Genomic DNA, 7,579 nt, shown 5'->3' with positions numbered 1-7,579 from the left:
CCTGACAGAACCCGCTAGAACCTGAAAGAACCCGAGGGAGCCTGACAGAACCCACTAGAACCTGACAGAACCCACTAGAACCTGACAGAACCCACTAGAACCTGAAAGAACCCGAGGGAGGCTGACAGAACCCGCTAGAACCTGACAGAACCCGCTAGAACCTGACAGAACCCGAGGGAGCCTGACAGAACCCACTAGAACCTGACAGAACCCGAGGGAGCCTGACAGAACCCGCTAGAACCTGAAAGAACCTGAGGGAGCCTGACAGAACCCGCTAGAACCTGACAGAACCCGAGGGAGCCCGACAGAACCCGCTAGAACCTAAAAGAACCTGAGGGAGCCTGACAGAACCTGCTGGAACCCTACATAACCTGAGGGAGCCTGACAGAACCCGCTAGAACCTGACAGAACCCACTAGAACCTGAAAGAACCTGAGGGAGGCTGACAGAACCCGCTAGAATCTGAAAGAACCCGAGGGAGCCTGACAGAACCCGCTAGAACCTGAAAGAACCTGAGGGAGCCTGACAGAACCCGCTAGAACCTGACAGAACCTGAGGGAGCCTGACAGAACCTGCTAGAACCCGACAGAACCCGAGGAAGCCTGACCGAACCTGCTAGAACCTGAAAGAAACTGAGGGAGCTCAACAGAACCTGCTGGAACCTGACAGAACCCAAGGGAGCCTGCAGAACCTGCTAGAACCCAACAGAAACCGCTAGAACTTGACAGAACCCGACAGAACCCGAGGAAGCCTGACCGAACCTGCTAGAACCTGAAAGAACCTGAGGGAGCTCAACAGAACCTGCTGGAACCTGACAGAACCCAAGGGAGCCTGCAGAACCTGCTAGAACCCAACAGAAACTGCTAGAACCTGACAGAACCCAACAGACCCTGAGGGAGCCTGAGAGAACCTCCTAGAACCTGTTGGAACCCGACAGAACCTGAGGGAACCTGACAGAACCTGCTAGAACTGGACAGACCCTGAGGGAACCCGACAGAACCTGCTGGAACCCGACAGACCCTGAGGAAAACTCATCCCAGGACCCCCCCAGCTGGCCCATGGCACCAGGGGGTCCACTGTGGCGCTTCGGCCTCCCAACCGGTCGCCCAGCACCAGGCCTGGCCCCGAGACCTCCCCCCCACCCAGACCCTCACCCACACCGGTGCCTCTGCTCCCGTGAGCACCAGCGAAAGGGGGAGCAGCCCCCGCCGCCTGGGCACATATAGGGCCGTTTCCCATGGTGCTCTGGGCTCATCTGCATGTCTCCCATGAGCCTCAGTTTCCAGGAAGAGAAAGTGCTGAGTCACCAACTGCCCCAAGTGGGGCCACGTGCAGCCCAGGGGGCAGGAGCCCAGGAAGTCTGCTCCCTGGGGGCTGGGGGGGCTCGTGCGCTCGCCTGTGGCTGCATCTGGAGTCTGTGCAGGGAGCGTCCCTCCCCGGGTGCTGTCCCTTCGCGGAAGCCGGGGCTCGGTCCTGTCCTGCGTGTGTAAACCGTGGGTTCCTTCTCTGCTGTCGCTTTATTGAGGTTCTTTATGGATTTGGGAAACTGATCGCTTGTCAATTAATTACACCTTAAACACATTTCTCCCCATACTCCCTGCCCCCAATGGGCTTAGCCTTCCGGAGTATCAACATCGCCCCAGACTGAGTCTTTGTTACCATCTGTGAGCCACATTGACACATTATTAGCTCCCAAGTCTGCAGTTCCCACGGGGACTCTCGCTGGCAATGTGGGGTTTGGACAACTGTATAACAGTGTGTGTCCACCATTCCAGTACCACGCAGAGTCCCTTCCCTGCCCTGAAAGTCCTCTGTGTCCACCTCCTCCTCCCTCCCCCACAACCCCAGGCAACCCCTGACCTTTGACTGTCTCCAGTAGTTTGCCTTTTCTAGAATGTCACATGGCTGGACTCACAGCTATGCAGCCTTTTCAGCTGCTGCTACTTAGTAACATGCATTGAAGTGTCTTCCATGTCTTTTCGTGATAGTTCATTTCGTTTTAGGGAGGAATAGTATTGCTTTGACTGCATGTAACAGTTTATTTATCCACTCACCTACCGAAGGACGTCTTGGTTGCTCCCAGGTTCGGGCAGTTATGAATGAAGCGGCTATGCACATCTGCGTGCAGGTTTTTGTGGACATAAATCTTCAGCTCCTTTGGGTAAATACCACGGAGCACAATTGCTGGACTGTGTATGTTTAGTTTTGTAAGAAATTGCCATACTGTCTTCCAAAGCGGCAGCACCATTTTACGTTATCAACGGTGATGAATGAGAGCTCCTGTTACTCCACATCCTCACCCGCATTTGGTGTTGTTAGTGTTTTGGATTTTGGCCACACTAAGAGATGTATGGTGGTATCTCATCGTTTTAATTTGTATTTCCTTAATGATATGTGATGTTGTCTTATTCTATTAGGGCTGCTATAACAAAAATACCATAAACTGGATTGCCTGTAAACAACGGAGTTATTTCTCACAGTTCTGGAGTCTGGGAAGTCCAAGATCAAGGTGCTGGCAGACCCAGTGCCCATTCAGGGCCTGCTTCCTAGACAGCGATCTTTTCACTGTGTCCTCAGATGGCCGAAGAGGTCTCTCTCAGGCCTCTTGTATCAGGTCACTAATCCCATTTATGAGGGCATAGTCCTCACGACCTAATCACCTCTCAAAGGCCCTGTCTCCTAATACTATCACCACCTTATGGGTTACATTTTCAACATATGACCTTGGCCAGGGGTGGGGCACAAGCATGGAGGCCACGGCGGATGTTAGCGTCATTTCATTAGCCTTCCGTGTATCTTTGGTGAGGTGTTTTGGGTTTTCTTATCGTTTAGTTTTAAGAATTCTTTGTATATTTTCAATAACCATCCTTTATCAGATACATCTTTTGTAAATGTAATATTTTTTCCCCACCTGTGCCTTGTCTTTTCATTCTCTTAACAGTGTCCTAGAGCAGAAATTTTAAATTCATTGAAATGCAGCCTATAATTACTTCTTCCGCGAATCATGCCTTTGGTGTTGCCTCTAGAAAGTTGTCACCATACCAAAGTTCATCTAGGTTTTCTCCTGTTATTTTATAAGAACTTTTTATAGTTTTGTGTTTTACATTTAGGCCTGTGATATATTTTATGTTAAGTTTTTTGTGAAGAGTCTGTGACCAGATTCATTTTGTGTATGCAGATGCCTGGTAGCTGCTCCGGCAGCGTTTGTTGACGAGACTGTCTTTTCTCCTTGGCATTCGTTGCCTTTGTGCCCTTGACAAGGATCGGCGGCTGTGTTTATGTGGGTAAACACTTGTTCAGAGTCTTACGATCAAACGTGTCAATCTCTTCTTTCAAAAAAACTTTTTTGTTATTTTGCTGTCCCATCTGAGTACCCTAAGGCCATAATGTTAGTTTCCTGTATATTCTACTCATTCTTTAGTATTTTTATTTGCCTTCTGGTATTAGCCTGCTTGGCTCCATAACCAGTTCCCCCAGACCAGGTGGCTTAAACAACAGAAATTTACTTTCTCACAGATGTGGAGGCTGGAGTTCTGAGATCAGGGTGCTGCAGGGTCAGGTCCTGGCGGGCCTCTTCCTGCCTTGCCAATGACCAAGCGTCTTCTAGTTGTGCCCTCACGTGGCAGCCGGGGGCGGGGGGGACATCTCATTCTCCATCTCTTCCTCGGGGCCCCGTCCTGTTGGATCAGAGCCCCACTCCATGAGCTCGCTTAACTGCAGATCTGTTCTGCAGACCCTGGCTTTAGAGTCATATTGAGAGTTAGACCTTCAACATAGGAATTTTGGAAGAACGTAATTCAGTGCGTAGCGCTTCTCTTTGTATTTTAAAAAATTTAAAAGGAAGTTGCTTTTGTTAATATAATACGAGAATGTAGGTGGACAGTTTTTGAAATAATTTGCCAAATTCATCGGGTCACTCAGACTTTGGGCTGAACTTCCCTCTGTGCATCCAAGTGCGCCTGCGCCGTCTCCGCCAGCACGTCGAGGATCATCTCACGTGGACAAGTCTGGTCTGGGCTCCTGGTCAGCGGCTGGCCTGGACTGGGCAGTGAGGGCAGGAGGAAGACCCCACCTGCCTCTGGAGTCAGATGGCAGCAAAGGTCCTCCGATCAGTGGCTCACAAATTTTTGCTGCATGTTAAAATTGTCTTGGGAGCTTTAAAAGTCCCAATGGCATGTCACACTGTGTGGCAGACACACCTAAGGTGACCCCAGTGAGTCACAACATCCCTGTGATTGGGGTCGGAAAGGCGACTTGCTTCTCATCGATAGAAGAGGCCAGGGTGACGGACGTCACCCCTCGATGATGTTGTTATATACGCACGGTGTTGCATGTATTACATGGATTTTATGTACCCCGTTATAGATTATATTTTACATACATGTATACACTGTTATATAGCTTTATACATATATACATCACACACACACACACCTGTACACATCCGTGCTCTCTCGTGCTCTCTCCTGCTGGCCTGGAAGCAGGAAACAGCCATCTGTGAGCTGGGGCTGGGCAGCCCTGTGGCAGGGAACCGGGGTGGCCTTTGGGACCTGACGGTGCATCCGGCCGACAGCCAGTAGGAAGCCGGGGCTCTTACTGAAAATGAATTCTGCCACTTGAGAGCGTGACCTGGCCGATACCTTGGCTGCAGCCAGGTGACACCTGAGCCTGGACTGCATGTGCCCAGAGGTCCTGAGCCCTCCCAGATGCAGGGATGAGGTGAGTCTTGGACATGCCTCTCGGAGCAAGGTGGGCACGTCTGCAGGAGAGAGGAAGGGTGGCGTGGGTAGGCAGGCCAAGGTGGACCGTATGTGGCTTGGTGGTGGTGGCTCCAGCCCCTGCCGTTCTCCTTTGAGTCACCCAGACCCTCCGTTGTGGGTAGCACCTGAGAGAGAGGTCATGGCCGTGGCTCCACCCGTGCCTCCCAGAGACAGGCGTCTCTTAGCCACTCGACAGCTGCACGGCACAGCCACAGGGCCTGGTTCTGCCCGATGCCGTCAGCCTAGCAGGGCCAGCACCCTGTGCGCCAAGCTCAGAGGGGAACAGGCTCACCTGGGGGGGGGCGGGGGGCGCCCAGGGCAAGTGCAGTGGAGAGACCAGGAGGAGATGGGCGAGTGTAGCTCTGAGCCTGCTTCACCCAAGGAACGGGCAGAGTGCACGTGTCCAGTCTCTGAACCCACTGTCACACAGACCTTCAATTTTATCACGTGCACATTCAGAGTACGGCTGGGAGGCCCCAGCCCTGCAGGCTCCCCCAAGCCCCTTCCCCACTCCCCGCCATTCCTGCTCCTCCCCAGCCGGCCGTCCATGCACCTCCGGTGCCCCCACCCGGCCCAGAGGGCTCAGGGCTGTCCCCGCTCAGGGGTCCTTGCTCCAGCCCTGTGGTGGGGGCAGGTGCTGTTGCCCTCACGTGACAGATGAGGAAACGGGGTCTGAGAAATTGAGCAACTTGCCCTACAAGATACCAGTGGTCAAGCTCCCCTTGCTGCTCCGAAACCCAATGTCTTTACTGGCAGAGAGGAGACACTGGTAGCGGGTGCAGGTGTGAGGGTCTCAGACAGTGGAGGACGAGACAGCCGACGCGGGTCCTGCTGGCCGGGCAGAGCCGGAGCAGGAGGCCTGGCGGGTGAAGCGCGGAGACTTGGCCCCAGGGCCACATGCGGGGAGGGTGTCTTGTGTCTGCCCCTGCTGGCCTCCAATCCTCTTCCCACTTCAGGAGGCAGCAGAGGTGACTGCAGGACCTCGAGGTGCCCCCACTTCGGGTGGGAGAGGGGACAGATTCTGCTCTCTAAAGGTGCAGGGAACCATCTCAGGCCCTGAGCTTCCCGGCTGCTGGGGAGAGGAGGGCCGGGGTCGTGGACCCCACAGAGAAGCTGACCTGAGGGTCTGGGGAGCAGAGGCTTCCCGGGAGGAGCCCCTGGTTCTCTCTGGAAAGTCTGCTCAAGGCCTTGGGGCTGAACCATGCCTGCCCGGCAAGAAGGGGCTGGCAGTGCCCCTGAGTGGATGCCAAGGGCTGGGTGGGTGGGGCTGTGGCCTGGCGGGTGGGGACCCTCCCGGGAAAGGAGGGGCATGTGCTCCCCACTGGCCCTCCTGGCCCCAGACGGCCCTGACATGCAGGGCACAGCCCTGTTGTCAGCTGCTGGACATGGGCTTCGATGCAGGAGCAGCCTGTCACCGAGAGGGCAGCCTTGCTGCTTTGCTCCACGTGGCGCCCTGTGAGCACGGGCCACGGAGCCCAGTCGGCTTTGTCTTTGTCTTGCCCACAGGGCCTCAAGTGGCTCCGAGAACATTCCAGAGATGCCTGTGGAGTGGAGTGGCTCCAGGAAGACATTCCTGCTTCTCCCTTGGCTTCCTGACCTGCACCCTCGGGGTGGCCGCCAAGGCTACTAGCCACGGGCTGCCTCTTCTGGACGAGGTCGAGCCTCTGGGGCTGGTGCCTTCCTGGTGCAGGACTCCCAGCAGTCGGGGTCTGACCTTGGCGTGATCGGTCACGCCCAGAAAAACCACCCGGCCCTCAAAGCCTTTGCGGCCACACGGACTTGATTCTGTTGGCAGGTAACCCGGCTGGAATCATGCCCTAATAAGAAAGAAAAGTGTGTTTAAATAATCAGGCGACTCACCAGATAGACCCTTCCTGAAAACTTGTAATAATCAAGACCAGGAAAGGATTACGGAATATTCTAACAAAGTCCGAGGACTTGGGCCTTAAGTAAATGTTTGTATTGTTTCTCTCACATTACAGAGCAAAGCTCAGCCCCCAGCGCCAGCCCAGCATCTGCACAAAGCATTTCTGGATCAGATGCGCTTGTGTCTGTGTTGGCTTTTCCTCCTCACAGGCAATGAGGGAGGAGATGAGCATTTTTATATCTTTCTTGCTTAAATTCATGGCAGAGAGCTTTTCAGAGAAACGCAGCCTGTTGGTGCGACAAGAGGCCTCTGCTTCCGTGGAGAGAGCCACATGCTGGTGGCCAGGAGACGACGCTCCCACGGACACAGAGAACAGATGTGGCCTGAAAAGTTGCCTGTTCATGGATTTTCCATATGATAAATTCTACTTTTTTACTGATTTGTTCCGTAAAATTAGAGTTGTGTTTCCAAAAGGAATAAAAAGGCATGAAGACAAAGACAAATAATTCTCCATGTGCACATGGGCACACACACGGACATGCAACACCTTGTCACTCCATAAATTAATATTACTATATTAGAGACAGAAACGGTCTCAGGGGTTTTTCAGGGCTCTGCCCTGAAGGAATATGTGAACATGTTATTTTGCATATCGAAAGCTGCTCCACCTCAGGAGGGCATCTCAAAGGTCAGTAGCAGCTGCTTTCCAAGGCGACGCTGCGGTCTCAACCCCGTGGTTCTCACCTGCTTTGAAGGACAAAACAAGGTCTGCATGGGACCACGGGATGAGAGCTGATCAAAGAATGTCTTCCCGAGAGACAGATACTTGCGGCTAAAAACAATTAGCCCAAGGGACAGTTCCTGCTTTATCTAGTTATCTAGATAAAGAAATATGGAGCCACTATATCTCTGTTTAACCCTTCTGTTAAGCCATAGCTTTATCTTAGAACTTA

This window comes from Propithecus coquereli, unplaced genomic scaffold (genome assembly GCF_000956105.1).
Source record: "Propithecus coquereli isolate 6110/MARCELLA unplaced genomic scaffold, Pcoq_1.0 Scaffold501, whole genome shotgun sequence".
NCBI lineage: Eukaryota > Metazoa > Chordata > Mammalia > Primates > Indriidae > Propithecus > Propithecus coquereli.
This window is presented reverse-complemented; position numbering follows the sequence as displayed.